Source organism: Anomaloglossus baeobatrachus, chromosome 2 (genome assembly GCF_048569485.1).
Source record: "Anomaloglossus baeobatrachus isolate aAnoBae1 chromosome 2, aAnoBae1.hap1, whole genome shotgun sequence".
Lineage (NCBI taxonomy): Eukaryota > Metazoa > Chordata > Amphibia > Anura > Aromobatidae > Anomaloglossus > Anomaloglossus baeobatrachus.
Genome location: NC_134354.1, coordinates 290,936,908 through 290,957,772, shown reverse-complemented (window position 1 = coordinate 290,957,772; position 20,865 = coordinate 290,936,908). Strand labels below are relative to the sequence as shown.

The following is a 20,865-nucleotide window of genomic DNA, read 5'->3' as shown; positions in this document are numbered from 1 at the left end:
GAAATGATTTATTTATATATTGTACTGCACGATATAGACCCACCCACCGACGGCTGTGATTGGTTGCAGTGAGACAGCTGTCACTCAGCATGGGGGCGTGTTTGACTGCAAACAATCATAGGCACCGGTGGGCGGGGGAAGCAGTGAATAAGAGGTGGAATAATGAGCGGCTGGCATTTTCAAAAGAGGAGAAGCTGCCAGAGCAGTGTAACAGCCGTGCAGCGCCGCGCCCGTGATCGGTGAGCATGAGAGAGGGGGTGAGGGGGAGACCGACAGAGAGAGTGAGAGAGACACCGACCAACCAACAGATAGAGAGAGAGAGACCGACAGAGAGAGAGAGACTCGGTGATCACGCCAGGCTAGTTTCTGCCCAACAGGATCCTGTCTATCAGCATGCCAGCATTCACATGTGTTTGTGTGCAGTATAGTCAGGATCCAGTGACAAACAGTATTTGGACGCAGCTCAAAAACGCTACAAGTAGCGTTTTTGAAAAATGTTAAAATACTGCAACTCGCTGGATCCTCACTATACCGCATGCAAACGCATGTCAACGCATGTTGACGTGCGTCCATTGCAAATGCATTGAAATAAAAACATATTTGCACTGGATTCACTTTTGCTGCAAAAAAACGTTCAGGACGCATGTTAAAAAAACGTAGTGTGAAAGCAGCCTTAGGCCCCCCTTCACACGCACGAGTCTCCGGTACGTGCTAGTTCCGTGCCCGCATGTACCGGAGACACGGGCACACATAAACCCATTAAAATCAATAGGTTTATGTGCACGCACGTGTGCAGCCATTGGCCCGTGCCTCCGTGTGGAGCAGACATGAGCCCGTGTGATCCACACGGATGCATGACCGTTTTTCTCCCGCAGCACGGGTGTCACGCGGCCCGCACACGTACCACACGGATGTTGTGTGGATGCGGTCTCGTGTGACACGCGCCGGAGAAACACACGTGTCAGAGAAAAAAAATAACAAACCTTTACTCACCTTCTCCAGCCCTGCTGTCTCTGCCGCTGCTGTCACTTGCTGCCGACCGCCGCTCATTATGCTCATTTAATATTCACTTCACTGCGGCAGAAGCAGCAGCAGCGGGGAGTCTGCAGGGCTGGAGACCGAAGATCAGCACCATGGACAGCGATGCCAGGGACAGGTGAGTTGAAAGTTCTCGTTCTCCGTGTGTTATCATGAATAACACATGGAGAACACACGTATAAACACGGCACATGGAGGGGAAAACGCACCTTTGACACGTCCGTGAAACACGTGCATGATTTTCACGGACGTGTGAAAGAGGCCCTGTGCGCACTAGTGCGTTTTACCCGCGGATTTATCCGCGGATTTGCCACGGAAATTTCTTGAGAAATGTCTGCAATCTTTGTGCAGACATTTCCCAGCAAATCCTATGTGAAAAAAAATAGCTGTGCGCACGCTGCGGATTTTTCTCAAGAAATTTCCTTGAGAAGAATTTTTTGAGAAAATTTCTTGAGAAAATGAGCATGTCCATTATTTTCCGCAGGTACCTGTGGTATACCCCCGGAATTTCACTCCATTAACTGTAATGTAATCGCGAAATTCCGGGGGTATACCGCAGGTAGCAAATGATGTGCGGCATACCCCCGGTATAGCCGCGATTTACCTGCGGTAATGCTCATCGTTGCCTGCGGTTTTGCAGGAAGCGCTGTCATTATGCCAGGAAGAGGAAGCGGAGCAGAGTAAACACACACTTCACACTGCCTGGACGCCGCACAGAAGCACTTCCGTGCGACCTCCAGGTGCCCGTGCAGTCTGTCTCCCGCTCCAGCCTTGCGGCTGCCCGCCCTGTAGTGTCAGTGTCTGCCCGCAGTATCAGCAGCTTGTCACGCTGCAGCGCAGGCAGACACTGACACAGGCAGACACTGACACTGCACTGCAGGGTGTCAGTGTCTGCCCGCAGTGTCAGCAGCCTGTCACGCGGCAGCGCAGGCAGACACTGACACCCTGCAGTGCTGGCAGCCGCGGGGATGACGATCGCTGCTGTCAGGAGGTGAGATCATTACCTGCTGTGATGATCTCCTGCCTCCTGACGTCACCGCGGTCACTGCTGTCTATGCCCGTCTCGCGAGCGGCCCGAGACTGTCACTACCGGTGACGTCATGGGCTCTCGCGATACTTCTGACAACGCGGCGGGCATAGAAGTCAGTGACAGTGCTGATGTCAGCAGTACAAGAGATGATCACAGCAAGTAATGATCTCATCTATCCTCCTGGCAGCAGCGCTCGGCATCCCATGCAGTGACCTGGGCTATTGATGTTAGCTCAGGTCACTGCATTGCTCTCCCAGCCAATGGGGAACATTCTGTTCTTCATTGACTGGGACAGCAACTATGGTATGGATCGCCGTGGGACCACCCCTTATTGGATTACGCCGGACGTGGAATTGATTGTTCTTTTCAATAAATTGGTGAAAGAGGGAATGTTTTGGGGAGTGTTTTTTCAAATAAAACTTTTTTTGTTGTCTATTTTTTATTTCTTACTGACTGGGTTGGTGATGTTGGGTATCTGATAGACGCCTGACCTCACCAACCCCAGGGCTTGATGCAAGGTGACATTACACATCTGGCATCAACCCCATATATTACCTCGTTTGCCAACGCACCAGGGCAACGGGATGAGTTGGGGCGAAGCGCCAGGATTGGCACGTCTAATGGATGCGCCACTTCTGGGGCGGCTGCGGCCTGCTATTTTTAGGCTGGGGAGTGTCCAATAACAGTGGACCTCCCTAGTCTGAGAATACCAGACCACAGCTGTCCGCTTTACCTCGGCTGGTGATGCAATTTGGGGGGGATCCCACGTCTTTTGTTTTAAATTATTTATTTAATGTAAAATAACAGCGTGGGGTGCCCTCTGTTTTGGATTACCAGCCAAGGTGAAGCTGCCAGCTGTGGTTTGCAGGCTGCAGCCGTCTGCTTTACCCTAGCTGGCTACAAAAGATGGGGGGCCTCACGTCGGTTTTTTTTTAAATTATTTATTTATTTTATGGCTAAATACAAGGCTAAGCACCCTTTAGTGCTACATGAAAGTCACTAAAGGGTGCCAGCTTAGAAAATGCAGGGAGGTGGGACATTATATAGGTCTTTCTCATCTATCTATCTATCTATTCATCTATCCATCTTTCCCTCTATCCATTATCTGTCTATCGATTATCTATATTATTTATTGCAAAACCGCAGGGACCAACCTGCGGTAAACCGCAGCAAATCCGCATGCGTTTTTCCCGCTGATTTTTCCGCAGGTGCTGAAATCTTCAACTCCCAGAAGTTTGTCAAGAAATTTTCTTGAGAAAAATCACTTTTCTAGTGCGCACATAGCCTTAAAGAGGAAACACCCGACCTAATACCATCAATACAAATATAGATAATAACAACCAAAGAAGTTGATGCTCCCACCATTTCTACAACAGTCCTGGATTCAGCAGGACTGTCCTGATTTGAGCCCACAGTCTCGCTGTCCCAGCAGTCACTGCTTCACTGCACTTGTCCTGCCTCCTCCTCCTCTCAGTGCACTGCAGAAATTAAATATTCTCTTCTGCTCTGACCAGGTAAAGAAGTTATGAGTTGTTTATCTATAGGCAGCAGAGCTGTATCATTGATCCACTGCCTGAATTTAAAAGTATAGGAGAAGTTGGTCATCTTGACCTGTATTGCAGGCAGGGAACTCAGAAGCAGATTATTCTGTTACATAGAGATACATTGTAAATATAGCTCCATGTCACTAGAAGTGAAGAAAAAGTCAGATTTTATGTTCCTAAAAAACAACTACAAATATAATGACAAAAATGTCAACTTTGCATATTTTCATCCCTAGCTGGGACTCGAATCAACAACATTCAAACGTTTTAGCAGGAGCCCTTATCTTTGAGTCTCAGATTCTGATGATGTCATAGCGAGAATTTAAAGTACTTGAAGCTGCAGTGCAGCCTCTGACTCCACAGGCAGATTGCACTGGACATAGCGATCCATTAATACAGAGCAGTGCATCTCTATGTGCTGTAATCTAGAGGGAGAATAAAAATCTTTTTTTTTCTATTAAAATTAATAAAAATAAAAAAAATGAATAATGTATTTTTGAATGCGCTTTTTTACAAAAAATAATAAATGTCACAAATCAGCAAATAACATGGACATCTTTGGTATCCCTGTAATCGTAACGACCTGCACAACACAGTGATCAGTTAGGGATTGGTAAATGGTGTAAAAACATGGTGTGATAGACTATTTTTCTCTACTAAACCCATAAAAATAGTAATAGTAATAAAAATGTAACAATGACGCTGTGTTCACATGTAGCATAAATGCTGTGGGGTTTTTTCTCCACGTGTCTGCACCAAACAACGCAATAACAATTTCTCCAATTATTACACCTTTGCTGTGATTTTTTTTTTATTCGTTTTTACTGATATTTGATACATGTTTGATGCAGATATGAATCTGAGATTGTTAATGCATTTTAATACTAGAGAAAAGATATGATACTGTATTTAAAAAATAAACTGCATTTTTTTTGCTTGCGTTTTTTTCAGGTCCACATAAAAACCTCTGGAGAGAAAAAAACAAGTTCAGGAGTGTCTTTAGATGCTCAGTGGGTGGAGATTTCATGAAATCACATCCATTTTGCTTGGACATTTAGTCCGTGTTCACATGTAGTGTAAATGTTGCGTTTATTCTGCTGCTTTTCTCGCACAGAAATTCTGTTCTAACAAGCAAAGTGGATGTAATTTCATGAAAACTTCACCTGCTGTGCATCTGTGGAACTCGGCCTTGGTGCTTTTTTTCTCTAGAGGCTTCTATGTGGAACTAAAAAAATGCATGTAAAAAAACTGCAGTAAATTTTTTAAGTACAGAATCAAAGCTTTTCTGTAATATAAACACACAGGTTCACATCCACCAAAAACGGATGAAATAATGGGGAGAAGCATAAAAAATACAGCAAAAATGCAATAACCGGAGAAGATTGTTATTGTGTAGTTTGGTGCAGGCTAGTGAAGGGCGAACCCGCAGATATCCAGATTGGAGGATCCAAACAGATTTTAAAAAAGAAACAGGTTTGGGCCGGAATTAATCCTGGATATCTGCCCGGATGCCGATCCCCATATAAGCATATGGGGACCCAAATCATGCATTTTAAAATGGTGGTAGTAAGGGCTACGGGGATTAGAGCAGATGCCGTCTCCACTCAGCTGGAACACTACTTCTGGGACCGCTCATTATCCTCATGCATATGCACTGCTTCCCCGCCCACCGGCAGTCCTGGCATCTGTGATTGGTTCAAGTCAGACCATGCCCCCACCCTGTGTGACAGTGTGTCTCACTGCTTGGAAACTCAGACACTGTGTGATTATCTATAGTGATATAAAACTAAGCAAATAAATAAATTGGCAAAGGATCCCCCCATATCATGATACCTAGCAGAAATAATGCATATGGCTACAGGCTGCAGCCCCTAGCCGTGTGCTTATTTTGGCTTTATATCAAAATAAGAGGGATCCCATGCAGGTTTTTTTAATTATTGAAATAATTAATTTTAAAAAATGGCATCCAGTCCCCCCAATTTTGATACAAAGCTATGATAAAGCCAACTGATGGAGGCTGGTATTCTCACGCTGCAGAGGCCCATACATATAATCCCGACACTTTAACCAACTCATCCCGATTGACCTGGTGTGGTGGCAATCAGGATAATAAAGAGTTAATGACAGGTCACAGCTGCCACTAAACCCTAGATTAGTAATGGGAGGTGTCTCTGAGACCCCCCCATTTCTAATTTGTAAGTGAAAATAAACACAAACACCGAAAAATAAAAAATTATTGGAAATAAAAAAAAAACAACCTCCTTCATCCTTTTATTGACCCCCAAAACACCCAGGTTCAACGTAATCCTTCCAAGGTACCACTATGGTTCCAGTTCTGCTACATACTGAAGTCATAGAGCATGGGCGCAGAACATATCCGCGCACTGTGGGCTTCAGGCAGAGACTGAGCTGCTGCAATGAGCAGTGATGTCACTCAGGTTATTTGCGGTCATAGGTGGAGAAAATAAACTTAATGACATCACTGCTCACAGCTGAGGCTCAGTCAGTCTCTGCCTGAAGCCCACACCATGCGGACATGTTCTGTGCCTGCGCTCTGTGCCTTCAGTATGTATCTAGCAGAGCTGGAATCGTCGTGGGACCTAGTATGGATTTAGTTGGACCTGCAGGGGTGTTTTGGGGGTTAATAAATTGGAGAAAGAGGGTGGGTTTTTTTTGTATTTTATTTACAATAAAGGATTTTTTTTGGTGTTTGAGTTTTATTTCTCTTCAGTTATAGATTACTAATTAGGCGCATTCACGAGGCTTAGGGGCACTTTGCACACTGCGACATCGCAGGTGCGATGTCGGTGGGGTCAAATTGAAAATGACGCACTTCCGGCATCGCATGCGACATCGCAGTGTGTAAAGGCTGGATGATACGATTAACGAGCGCAAAAGCGTCATAATCGTATCATCGGTGCAGCGTCGGCGTAATCCATGATTACGCTGACGCGACGGTCCGATGTTGTTCCTCGCTCCTGCGGCATCACACATCGCTGTGTGTGAAGTCGCAGGAGCGAGGAACGTCTCCTACCGGCCTCACTGCGGCTTCCGTAGGATATGCGGAAGGAAGGAGGTGGGCAGGATGTTTACATCCTGCTCATCTCCGCCCCTCCGCTCTGATTGGCTGCCTGCCGTGTGACGTCGCAGTGACGCCGCACGACCCGCCCCCTTAACAAGGAGGCGGGTCGCCGGCCACAGGGACGTCGCACGGCAGGTGAGTGTGTGTGTGAAGCTGGCGTAGCGATAACTTTCGCTACGCCAGCTATCACCACATATCGCTGCTGCGACGGGGGCGGGCACTATCGCACTCGGCATCGCAGCATCGGGCTGCGATGTCATAGTGTGCAAAGCCCGCCTTAGGATAGTGCACCACAGGGATGCTTGTGAACAAACTTTTAGTACCTTACTCTTTACACACAGATCTTCTAAATAAATTACATGATTCTGTCTTGGCCGGTTACCCAGGTTTTTCTGCCACTTTGGAGAGCTATTTTGAGGGCTTTTTGGTGGCAGAAGGTTTGTAAAGATGTTGCTGAATATGTCCGTAAATGCAAGATTTATGCCATGGCTAAAGCTTTTCACCAGTCCCTGGCTGGTTTTCTTATACCTAATGAGGTCTCAGCCATGGATGCACTTGTGCATGGACTTTGTCAATCATCTACCTATTTCTGGTGGTAATGCTGTAGTAAGGGTGGTGGTGGACCATTTCACCAACGTGGTTCATTTGGCTCCTCTTCAAAGATTGCCTACGGCTAAGAGTCTCGCATATTGTGAAATTACATGCAATGTCAAAGAACATTCTTACTGATAGAGGTAGAACAGTATTTAAGATATTTTGTTTCATTTAATCAGGAGGACTGGGTGGAGTTTGCTCTCAATAATCACACCTCTACAGCTACCAATGTCTCCCCTTTCTTGTGCTGTGGAGGGTTTTATTCTGTTTTTGCAAATTTTTCCAGTTTGCAGTCCTCTGTACCAGAGGAAGTGAGATTTTGTTCACGTTTGATTAAGCTATGGAGGGAAGTGGAAAAAAGTCTTATGGTAACTTGTGACCAGAACAAGAGAACTGCAAACCACAAACACAAGAGGGCTCCTGTCTCTAGGGAGGGATAAATTGTTTGTTTATCCTCAAAAAAATCTAGACATTAAAGCACCATCTAAGAAATTTTTTCCCAAATTTGTTGGTCAATATAAGGTGATTAAAATCTTTAATCTTGTGACGGTCATACTCCAACTCCCAGTGGTATGGAGGATCAATAAGTCTTTCCATTCCTCTCTCCTTAAAAGGTTTGAGGGGACACTGGGACATAATTGAGGTGGATTTGGAAGAGGATCGGGAGTATGAGGGGGAGCCAGTATTGGATGCCAGATGCATCAGACGCTGGTTGCAGTATCTTGTTAAATGGAAGGGTTACGGTTCTGAGCATAACTCCTTGGTAAAAGAGGAAGATCTGCATGATGATCTTGTAAAAGAGTTTTATCAGTTTGAGGATAAATTGTTTGGAGAGTTCGGTGGCCCATCATGGTGGGGGGGTACTATCATGCCTCAGATTTGATCCAGCAATCTACTGTGCTGTGGTCCTACTCGTCTCCACTGAGCCATAGTCAGGTCCAGTCACTGACCTGGATCTGATCTGTTTGTATTCATTGCCTTTCTGCCAAAAATCAAATAAACAAAAAAATTTTTTTCAGCCTGCCATTCACTATACGACCTTTTCATCCAGGTGCACGGAAAGAAAGAAGGAGGGCAGTCCACCTCCACAGGAAAATACAAATACAAAGAAGGAATTCCAGCACCTGCAGTCCAATCTTCAATTTAAATAAAACATCCTTTTATTGGAAACTTGTTAAAATATACATGTATAATAGGAAATCCTTACGCGTTTCAGGTCATGGTGACCCTTACTCATAAGTAATATGTTTGAAATAAAGTAGACATATATACAAACTTTGAAGAGGGAAATACAATTCACGTTGAATGAATAAGTTTCAACAGCTGTGTTCTGCCAAAAGTGTTTCCAATGCTGTAATTCAGTCTACACTATCACCTGGTGGGTGTAATTATTTAAAGCTCTCTCAGGCTTGCACTTCCCGCTGGTGATATTTTTTATTTGGACCCTGCTTGGAATTACAGCCTGTTTGCCAAGTGCTTTCCTGGCAGACTTTTGTCTGTCTGTTACTTTTGTTTACCTTATTTTTTACTCAATACCTTCCCCCGGATTCTTAAGGAGGTACGTGATAGCCTCAATTACTGCTTAGGAAGCAAAGGTCTGCTGTAGCGCCTGGTCCCAGCGTGTCTTCCCCGCACGCCCCCACTCGCAGGCTCCAATGGGGTGCCCTCCCTCTCATCTGCCCGGTCTCAGGACAGTATCCCTGCATGCTCCTGCTCCCAGGCTCCAGTGGGTGCACCTTCACTCTCACTTGCCCGGCGGCTCCACTTGCTTCTCTCCTGCTCAGGGGTCTGCTGCAGCCTCCTCCTGCCTCCAGGCTGCGCGCAACCCTTTTGTGTGTGTCCGTAGGGTGTGCATGGCCATGCCTCCTTTCTTAAAGGGCTGACATTCCATTACCCAGAAGCGATCTCTGAAGTCACCTGTTACCTTAAAGCTATTTAAGACTGCCTCCCCTTAGGAGGTGCTTGAGAAATGTTGCCTATCAGTTAGTGCGTTGCTAGTTCTCAGGTCCCATTACGCTAATGTGTCTAGTTTTGCTAATTGTGTCCTAGTACAAGTCTTGTGTTCCTAAGCTGTGTCTCGTCCTAGAGCCCGCTCTTTACCACCACCTCCATGCTGCCATGTCTGAGCCATCACCTCTGTGCTGCCATGTCTGAGCTACCCACTCCATGCTGCTACGTCTGAGCTACCACCTCCATGCTGCCACATCTGAGCACACCAGCACCGAACATTAAGAGACTCTACCAAGTCCATAAGGGCCGACCACCACTGGTTCCTGTCAGTCGTGCATGTAGGTCTCCTGTTGCTGCGCCAGACAGTCCCTGTATAGGAGTTCGCTACTGGTTAGAACCTTCTGGGGAGTCCGATGTACAGTCCAGGGGATACACTCCTGGACACTCGCCGCTCCTCAGCGACTGTAACATCTGATTAGTCATCTTTGATATCCATTTAGAGTTGTTTAAGTCTGAATATTCACCAAAGAGTTACCCACCAATTTATATTTTTACTGGTAACTAAAATCAACATATCAATTTAACAACCACAGAGATGAGTATATTGTACCAACATTTTGAAATAGAAGTGTGGCGCCCCTGGGGCTTCAGTTGCCACAGGGTACTGCATCTCACCAGAGGTGCGGTACTCATCCCAGGTAAGGAGGAGGTCGATGCCAGTTCCCAACATACACAACCACACATAAGCCAGTTGCTCTCTCACCGGGACGGGGTTAGGGTAGGGTCATTTAGGATAGTCACCATATCATCTGGTGCCTCTCACCCACTAACTCTGGGGCTTGAGTGGGCGGGGCAACTGATCTGGGGAGCAGGAGCCACGCACACACTTATTCAGTCCGGGAACCAAGTGAGACAAAGGAGAATACAGTCGCTGAGGGTGCATATCTCAGAGTGCGGAGCTCTAGGCTGGTGGGCACTTCAAGGCCTGCCAGCAGAATCCACCAGGCAGACGATTCCATGTCGTCCTGCCCACAACTGCAGCCGGAGAAAAGCAGCATATAGAGCCAGGAGCCATGACCATAGGGCGGCCCATCAACGGACTTGCGCTGCCTGCTAAACGAGATAGGGAACAAAACCACCCCAAAGGACAGAGGTCCCTGTGTAGCTTCAAGTCACAGGGACTCACACAACAGAGTGAAAGGAGGAAGGACTCACGAAGTATCCCTCTGGTACCGGACCCTCGAACTATCCGGGATCGTCTGGAGCCCATCACAGCGGAGTCTGGCAATCCAACGGCAGGAGCAACTCAGTGAGTAAACAACTTAAACTGCAATCGCTGTGTCGTCTGAGTCTTACCGTGCCCCACGCTTCCCACACTGGGGTGGACAACTACTCTCAACATCCTCCCTGGAGCTCTGCTTGTGGAGAGCTGCAACATCAGAGCTGCGTTATCATCTGCCCCAGCTGAGAGATACCCTGCGCAGTGGCAGCTCCCATTATAGCCGCATACCGCAGGTGGCATCACGAAAGACAACTACGCCCTCCATCACCACCATCATCCCCACCATCCCTCATCATTCTTGGTTGACACCGCGAGATCACGGAGCCGGGCCAGGCCACTGTGACAACCCAAACTCCCCCAAGCACCGGCCCAGTGACGAGTAACCCCCAAGACCCCACGAGTACGTCAACTTTGGTGTCACGAACAGGATTCTGTGCCCGCAACAACAGGTACTGTGCGCCTAAGACTGGACTGTAAAAATAAATGTATGCTGGTGGCCATTAATAGACGCCATTTGAAATCACCTAGTCTGGATGTATGCGCCCTTCGTAGGCTGGGTTTAAATAGATAGATAAAACAAGCGCACTATGAGAAGCACCCGTGGAATCCTTTTAGCGTTTAAAATATTAGAATTGCTCACCTTTGTTGGTTGTGCGCCCCCGCACAACTTCAGTGTAAGCTTATCAGTCTGGAGTTCCTCCGAGCAGATCCTGTAACCAGGCTTCAGGAGTCCAGATTTGGGGTAACGTTGTCAGCTACTGATTTCCACCGGCACCATGGAATTCAGGTTTTTTTTCCTTCAATCCTCCAGCTACCAGCTGGATTTTTTGATATGTCAGCAGGTCCTTTGCAGCTATTACCGATTCCCAATGGGGAGGGGGTATATGAAAAAATTCTTTCGGTCTAATATAGCGCAATAAGGATATATGCTGATATTAGTTATTTAAACTTTATTAATTAGGCGCTCCTATTATTACAACGCGTTTCAGCGGAATTGCTTTCATCAGGTGCTCCTATTTTACCTGATGAAAGTAATTCCGCTGAAACGCGTTGTAATAATAGGAGCGCCTAATTAATAAAGTTTAAATAACTAATATCAGCATATATCCTTATTGCGCTATATTAGACCGAAAGAACTTCGTAGGCTGGGTAACAGTTTGGCACCAAGGGCTGCAACCGCCCCCTACAGCAAGGGACCAGAAACGAAACGTAGGAGTAAATGCAGAAGTCCCGCCTCCAAAAATCCCGTAAGGAGATGGGATAACTGGGCAGTCAGCGACAGATCTTAGAGGAGGCAGCAGCAACTGGAGCCACCCGGAGCACAGGGGCCACAAGATGATGTCCCCTGGCTGAGCCGAAGGCAAACCGGAGCTACTCACCATGATTGATGCCGAGTATCTTCAGGCGGAGGTAGGGCGGCTGAGCCGGAGGCCAGAACAGATGCAGTTGGATGCCATCCAACTTTGGTAGGCGTCCATACTGGGAGAGGTGGAGGAAATGAGTGTCCGCCAGCGGGAGGCAACGCTGACCCCAGAGGAGACCGCTGCCGAGGTAATGCCAGATCTTGTTGCTCCGGTAGCTGGTGATGACTTAGGGGAAATCCCTACCTGTTCCCCTGCATCCAACCCTGACCTGGTAGCCGACGACCCCACACCTCGCCCGGCAGTTGATGACACCGAGCTGCCCGATCCTGGGGCTCAGACCTGCGTGGCTTGGGGGGATAGTTGCCCTTCCTCGTCAACAACCACCATGTCCCAGAGCATGGAAGATGGGAGCAGCACCTCCTAAAAATGGCAACCATGCGACGTGCCAGACCATGATGGCCCAGCCGGTAGAGGAGGAACGGCGACGGGTCCGCTGGGAGGTGATGGAGGCCCGGAACATTGTCGCCAAACAGCGGATCCGCAAGGCCTGTCTATCAGCCCGGGGACTACTGAGAAAGGGGATAGTCATCCAATTTGATCTCCAGAAGGGATGGAGCTTCATTTCGGAGAAGGGACTCTTAAAGGAGATCTTTGTCTCTCGCCAGGATGTGGAATCCCACCTGGACAGAGGAAAACCGGGATGTGACCTATACTCCGGGGACGCGGTGATCTATACCCAGCACCAGGGGAGCGGGGCTGGTATGCACTGGATGTAGGACTGTGTCGCCCGGAGGTGGCTGCCTTGACACAGGAACCTGCTCCAACTCCTCGCCAGGAACCACCCCCCCACAGTACGCACTAGGTGTGCAGTGGTTAAATGTACCCAAACCCTGGGGGCAGACTCTGGAAAGCTGAGTGGTCCAGGGTTCCCATACCCCAAGTGAGATGCTTTTGATCCTTTGGAGTTAAAATATTGTGTTTTGTTTGATGGACAGCCAGCTCACTGAGCTATGGGTGGCTGGAACTTTACTTGTAAATATTTGCACCTGTTATGTACCCTATCAGAACTAATGCGACTACAGGGCCCAAAACCTGTCATGCATACCCAAGCAATGAAGCATGGTCAGGAACGCTCTGCTGAATGCTAACAGCCTATGTTGGGGTGGCAGGTCCCTCAGTTCCATATTGTGGATGCCGCATTTGTTGCACATCATGGGAGCAGTGCAAGGAAACCTGGCACTGTGGACTCCAAGGAAAAGTGCAAATGCAAAATGTCCAAATGCCAAATTCTATGAAAAAAAAATGAAAAAATGTTTTATAGGAGTGTAAAGCCAAGTTTTGTAAGTCTTTACTATGCCAAAAGTTTTATTGAAATGCCAATGCTAAAGGTTTTATTGATATGACAGAGTTGCAAGTGTTTGTAACGTTCAAAAGACCATGCATCCCATAAAGGGAAGATATGTTATTCTTTACAGCATTTCAAAATTTTGCAGAACATGCCATTGTATTGTCTTTCTCTTTCCAGCTCGCGGACGTGCTGGGATTCGCTATGGGGGAGTGTGGTGCCCCTGGGGCTTCAGTTGCTACAGGGTAATGCATCTCACCAGAGGTGCGGTACTCATCTTGGGTAAGTAGGAGGTCGGTGCCGGTTCACAACATCCACAACCTCACATAAGCCAGTTGCCCTCTCACCGAGACAGGGTTAGGGTAGGGTCATTTAGGATGGTCACCATATCATTTGTGGCCTCCCACCCACTAACTCTGTGGCTCGAGTGGGCGGGGTGACTGATCTTGGGACCGGGAGCCACGCACACACTTATTCAGTCTAGTCACCACCAGAAACCAAGTGAGACAGAGGAGAATACGGTTGCTGAGGGAGCTCCCTCAGGACCGGCGCACATCTCAGGGTGCGGAGCCCTAGGTTGGTGAACACTTAAAGGCCTGTCAGCAGAATACGCCGGGCAGGGGATTCCATGTCGTCTGGCCCAGAACCATCACAAGAACCTCGTGACCATAGGGCGGCCCATCAACGGACTTGTGCTGCCAGCTAGACGGGATGGAGAACATAACCAGCCCAAAGGACAGAGGTCCTTGTGTAGCTTCATGTCACAGGGACTCACAAAACAGAGCGCAGGGAGGAAGGACTCACAAAGTATCCCTCCGGTACCGGACCCTCGAACTATCCAGGATCGTCTGGAGCCCATCACAGCGGAGTCTGGCAATCCAACGGCAGGAGCAACTCAGTGAGTAAACACCTTAAACCGCAACCGATGTGTGGTCTGGTTCTTCCCGCGCCTCGCGCTTCCCACACTGTGGTGGACAACTACTCTCAACATCCTCCCTGGGGCCTAGCTCTGTCTGTGGAGAGCTGCAACATCAGAGCTGCGTTATCATCCGCCCCAGCCGAGAGAGACCCTGAACTGCGGCGGCTCCCATTATAGCCGCATACCACAGGTGGCGTCACAAAAGACAACTACTCCCTCCATTACCACCATCATCCCCACCATCCCTCATCATTCTTGGTTGAAACCGCTGGATCACGTAGCCGGGCCAGGCCACTGTGACAACCCAAACTCCCCCAAGCACCGGCTCAGTGACGAGTAACCCCCAAGACAACGCGGGCGCGTCAGAAGTATTATTAAAAAAATCTTATTTATGGACTATATGTCCATTTTATGCACATATTTATATATGGTTAACATGGACACTATCTGTCTTACGGACCATATGTCCGTTTTATGCACATATTTACATACGGTTAATATGGTCACTATCTCTTTAATTACTATGGAATCTATATGGTCAGTATCCTAATATAGACTATCCAGTTTATATCCTTGATTCTCAATGCAGTATAATTAATGATTAATTAAGATATTTGATTCAGCTGTGCAGTGTGAATTGTGTTTTCATTAATTATTCCACTACAAATCCTGTTAATCTATAGGTAAAAACATTTTCTAATCTTGCTCCTTAAGGATGTTGAGGTTATTAAATGTGTAGTGCGATCTAATTAGTAGTCTCCACGTTGTAAAGATCGCATGCTTCGGTTTACCTCATTTAGCGGTGTTCATCTCGTATCCAAGCAGAGCCAGAGCACATAAATTTGGGTGGCCGGTCCCAGGATCTTCTGATGGTGGCAAACCCTGAAACGTCCTCTTTCCAACGGCCACTCTTACCCTGGCGCATTTGCCGATACAGGCTCTGTAATTATGCTCCTATATCGAGTTAGTAAGCTTGGTTTTGTTCATGAACCTTTCTAATAAACTTGGTTCTGCTCATATACCAACATAGTTACAAACCTCAATTAGATTATTTCTCTCACCATAAGGGTATATATCAATATAAACAAAAAAAGCCCCTTATAAAAAATATATATACTTTATTAATATTCTCAGAAATCAGTGCAAGTTAAAAACTGTGGGTGCATAGATTATGGTTCAGGTATGGGTTCATGGGCTTGTTCCCTGGTCTCCCCCTTCCTGACCGTGGGGGTCGACACCCTAGTATAGACGCTATGGTGCCCCCACTCAAACCGTAGACTGGCCCTGGATGTCCCTTTGCTGCAAACTTGTTCGTGCTGCTATGCTAGAGTGAGGATCTATCTTACAGGATATATAAGGTGATACACATTCATGCCTCTCACAATCTTGGTCTGTATGGATCAGGTGTGCTAATGACACACTTCTCTTTCTGTTTCCCATAAACAGACATGTGATTCTCAATGCTGCAAATTGAAATATAATTTTTTGAGATACAAGGAACTAGTCAAGGGTACAGTCCATTTGCTATGCAGCCTCATATAGATATGTCATCACAAGTGTCTTGGCTCAAATGGCCTGTCCTTTGCCGTCAACTGCGGCTCTCTGCCCAACGCGTTTCCCCTCCAGGACTTCCAATAAAAACGGAGGTTCCTCAGGGGCTGTCCAAATGGGATCAAAAACATGATTTGCTGAAACAACAATTTGTCTTAGTCAATACTTAGACTGGACTTAATTATACCTAGATTCCAGAATTTCTCCCCAGTGCATCTATACTCACATTTTGTTTATAACATCATTGGATAGGATTGACCCTTCAATGAGGTTTTTTCTTTGATCACTGTGAACACACACATGTATATATAAAAATTACTTTGGCGTAGTGTTGGGGCTCTAATGCATTGATCAATTCAGTAGCTAAATTTCTCTTGATTCATATGTTCATGGCAGTAATGCAGATTCCATATTTCACATTTTCACTCTTGCATATAGCTATTGGATTTTTCAAGTCAGTATTCACACAGCAGTTTCTGCTATTTCATGTATTCCCCTTACATAGTCACTGGTGTGCATACCTTATCTCCCCATAGTGATGTTTTTTTAGGTTTTTGCACCCAGTTCGGACTTAGAATGGTGTTCCAAACGTTATTCCTATTTGCCAGTCCTTTATATTGACCACACATGTATTTATACATATAAATGAGATCTCCTCTGAGACGTCTTTTTTCTAAGCTAAACATATCTAACTTTTTCAACCTGTCATCATATGGGAGGCCTTCCATTCCTTGTAGTAGTCTAGTTGCCTGCCTTTGAACTGACTCTAACTTCTGAATGTCCTTTTTAAAATGTGGAGCCCAAAACTGAATCCCATATTCCAGATGTGGCCTTACAAGTGATTTATAGAGGGGTAACAATACGTTTGGATCACGGGATCTAATCTCTCTTTTTATACACCCTAGCATCTTGTTTGCTTTTGCAGCTGCTGCTTGACATTGAGTGCTGCTGCTCAGCTTATTTGTAATGAGAATACCCAAGTCCTTCTCCTGTTCTGTAGTCCCGAGTTTACTTCCATTTAATGTATACGCAGTTATAGGATTACTCCGTCCTAGGTGCATTACTTTACATTTATCAACATTAAATCTCATTTGCCAAGTATCTGCCCATTCTGACATCTTATCCAGATCTTTTTGTAATATTATACTATCAAGGTCAGTTTTTAATATCCTACATAGTTTGGTGTCATCAGCAAAGACTGACACTTTACTATCAATCCCATCCACAAGGTGATTAATAAAGAGATTAAAAAGAATTGGTCCTAGCACAGATCCCTGTGGCACCCCCCTGCTGACTATGGCCCATTTAGAGAATGTTCCATTTATGACTACTCTTTGTTTCCTATCTTTTAGCCAATTTCTTACCCAGTTGCATATAGTTTCCCCTAGTCCTTGCTTCTGGAGCTTTAGTATAAGGCTATTATGTGGTACAGTATCAAATGCCTTTGCAAAGTCCAAATAAATCACATCAGCTGCATTACCAATATCCAGGTTTGCACTTACCCCCTCATAGAACCCCAACAGGTTGGTTAGACACGATTTATCTTTCATGAATCTATGCTGTTTGTCAGTTATTATATTATTTTCTGCAACATATTTTTGCATGTCATCCCTTAAAATGCCCTCAAAAACTTTGCATACTACTGATGTCAGGCTTACTGGACGGTAGTTTCCTGGATCTACCCTCTTACCTTTCTTAAATATCGGTACCACATCAGCAATCCTCCAATCCTGAGGCACCAACCCTGTTACAAGCGAGTCTAAAAAGATAAGATACAGCGGTCTGTCAATTACGGAGCTCAATTCCCTCAATATTCGTGGATGAATGCCATCTGGCCCTGGGGATTTGTCAATGTTTAATTTACTCAGACGTAGGCGTACTTCTTCTTGTGTTAAATTAATTATATCGGGTGGTGAACTTTGATTTTTCACTTGTTGAATGATGCCTGGTACAGTCAGTTCCTTGGTGAACACAGAAGAGAAATGCCTATTTTATATCTCAGTCTTTTGTTTGTCCTCTATAACTAACTTGTTATTATATTTTAAGGGGCCAATACTATCCTTTGTTTTCCTTTTGGCATTAATGTATTTATAAAAGATTTTGGGATTTATTTTAATGTCATTGGCGATTTTTGTTTCAGTAGCTAGTTTTGCTTGTTCGATTTATTTTTTGCATTGCCTATTGATATCTTTATACTCCTGAAATGCTATTTCTGTATTCTCAGCCTTCAAGATTTTAAACACCCTTTGTTTTTGTTTTATTATACTTTGTACAGTCTTATTTATCCATAGTGGTTTCTTTTTATTCCGGGACGTTTTATTACCAGAGGGTATAAGTTTTTTACAGGACTCTAGCAGTATATCCTTAAACTTTCCCCATTTATGTTCAGTATCCCCAATTACCATGACTTTGTCCCAATCTACACATTTAAGCTCTTCCCTTAATTTGTTGAAATCAGCTTTCCTAAAATTCCAGGTTTTAGCATTTCCCCTTTGAAATGTTTTATTGAATATTACGTTGAAGCTTACCATATTATGATCGCTGGTGCCCAAGTGCTCCCGGACCTGTAGATCTGAAATTGTATCCGGTCTATTTGACAGGACCAAATCTAGCAAATTATCTCCCCTCGTCGGTTCATCTACCATCTGAGAGAGGTAATTGTCTTGAATGGTAGATAAGAATTTACAGCTTTTAGCACAACCAGAAGTTTCTATGTCCCACTGTATGTCTGGATAGTTGAAATCCCCCATAATAAGAACCCGATTATTATTATTAGCTGCCTTTTCAATTTGTTCCAGCATTTCACCCTCTATTTGTTCAGGTATGTTAGGAGGCTTATAGCAAACTCCAATTAGCATTTTTCCATTATTCCCCTCCTCATGTACATTTACCCATACTGACTCTACATTGTTGCAGTTCCCCCCAATGTCATCATTCAACACAGGTTTTAGGTTAGATTTGATAAATATACACACCCCACCACCTTTTTTGTCTTTCCTGTCCCTCCTAAATGTACTATAACCCTGTATGTTTGTCACCCAGTCATGGCTTTCATCCAGTCAGGTTTCCGTAATGCCGACCACATCATAATCCATGGTTGACATAAGAGTCTCCAATTCATTCATTTTGTTTGCAAGACTTCTTGCATTTGCCAGAAGACATTTAATCCTATTAACACCTTTATTACTCCTAGCCTCCCTACGTTCCTTGCATGTCACATCCCCCCCAATCCTTCATTGACCCCTACCATCTCACTGTCTCTATCTGCTCTATCTATCCCCTTTTTTGCTCCACTACCCTCCCTCCCCCCAGATCCTAGTTTAAAAGCTCCTCCATCCGTCTGACCATTTTCTCCCCCAGCACAGCTGCACCTTCCCCATTGAGGTGCAGCCCGTCCCTACCGTAGAGCCTGTAGCCGACTGAGAAGTCAGCCCAGTTCTCCATGAACCTGAACCCTTCCTTCCTGCACCAATTTCTAAGCCACGTATTTATCTCCCTAAGCTCCCGCTGTCTTTCTAGTGACGCTCGTGGCACTGGTAGTATTTCTGAAAACACCACCTTGGAGGTCCTGGACTTCAGCTTCTCTCCTAGTTCCCTGTAATCATTTTTAAGGACCTTCCACCTGCCTCTAACTTTGTCATTAGTACCAATGTGCACCATGACCGCTGGGTTTTCCCCAGCCCCACCCAGCAATCTGTCTATCCGATCCGTAATATGCCGAACCCGAGCACCCGGCAGACAACACACTGTTCGGCATTCACGGTCTCGGCGACAGATGACCCTGTCTGTCCGCCTAATTATAGAGTCCCCTACCACTAACATCTGTCTGGGCTTTCTCCAAAAGAGAGCCTCAGCACCACCAATGAATAATATGAAAACCACTGTGCCAAGTATCTAACAAAACATTGGAACAACAATTGATACAAAAAGGCACCAGGGTTCAGGATAATAAATAACAACTTGGCATGGACCTTGATTAGTGCGAATAGTATAAATTTTATTATACATGGGGTGAAAAAACACTCACATTTAAAATCATTTAAAAACAGACATACAAAATACTGTTTCCTGCATGGTTCAAACCTGGCACATGTTCAATAATTCAGGGAAAACATATACAATCCAAGATGAAGAATGGACTCTGTCCCCTAGGGAACTCTAAGTACTCTATATATGCATCCCATATACAATCAAGTGTGCCTGCATTGCACCTACTGGTTTTGAAAAGCCCGAAGACTACCACCAAGTAATATAAATCACAGCTGAAATAGCCAGATTTAAGTCTAAATAACGACTATACAGGATTACCCAGGCAGCAATGCAAGGTGCAGGAAGCTCAGTACAGGACCCGACGCGTTGCGCCAGTCAAGCTGGCTTCATCAGGAGAATATCACCCTCCAGTGTTCCTGGGGCTATATATATATCAACCCCATATAGCATTCGCCCTATCAGAGCACAGGAGTAATAATTATAACATAGAGCACAGGTGTCCTACCAGCCTACCTGGTAGGAAACCTGTGCTCTATGTTATAATTATTACTCCTGTGTTCTGATAGGGTGAATGCTATATGGGGTTGATATATATATATAGCCCCAGGAACACTGGAGGGTGATATTCTCCTGATGAAGCCAGATTGACTGGCGCAACGCGTCGGGTCCTGTATTGAGCTTCCTGCACCTTGCATTGCTGCCTGGGTAATCCTGTATAGTCGTTATTTAGACTTAAATCTGGCTATTTCAGCTGTGATTTATATTACTTGGTGGTAGTCTTCGGGCTTTTCAAAACCAGTAGGTGCAATGCAGGCACACTTGATTGTATATGGGATGCATATATAGAGTACTTAGAGTTCCCTAGGGGACAGAGTCCATTCTTCATCTTGGATTGTATATGTTTTCCCTGAATTATTGAACATGTGCCAGGTTTGAACCATACAGGAAACAGTACTTTGTATGTCTGTTTTTAAATGATTTTAAATGTGAGTGTTTTTTCACCCCATGTATAATAAAATTTATACTATTCGCACTAATCAAGGTCCATGCCAAGTTGTTATTTATTATCCTGAACCCTGGTGCCTGTTTGTATCATCTGTCTGGGTTTGCTGCACTCCTATTTCCCTCCTTCCTACAGCAGTTGTTTTCCTGGTTGCTAGGAGCAACGTCCTGCTG

General features: G+C 45.5%; 1 protein-coding gene across 3 annotated transcripts in view; it reads left to right on the top strand.

Annotated features, from left to right (window-relative positions):
- The window catches only part of CYB5R1 (cytochrome b5 reductase 1), a 108,139-nt gene that overhangs the window by 9,200 nt on the left and 78,074 nt on the right, over positions 1 to 20,865 (top strand). The gene's annotated exons all lie outside the window — the stretch shown is intronic.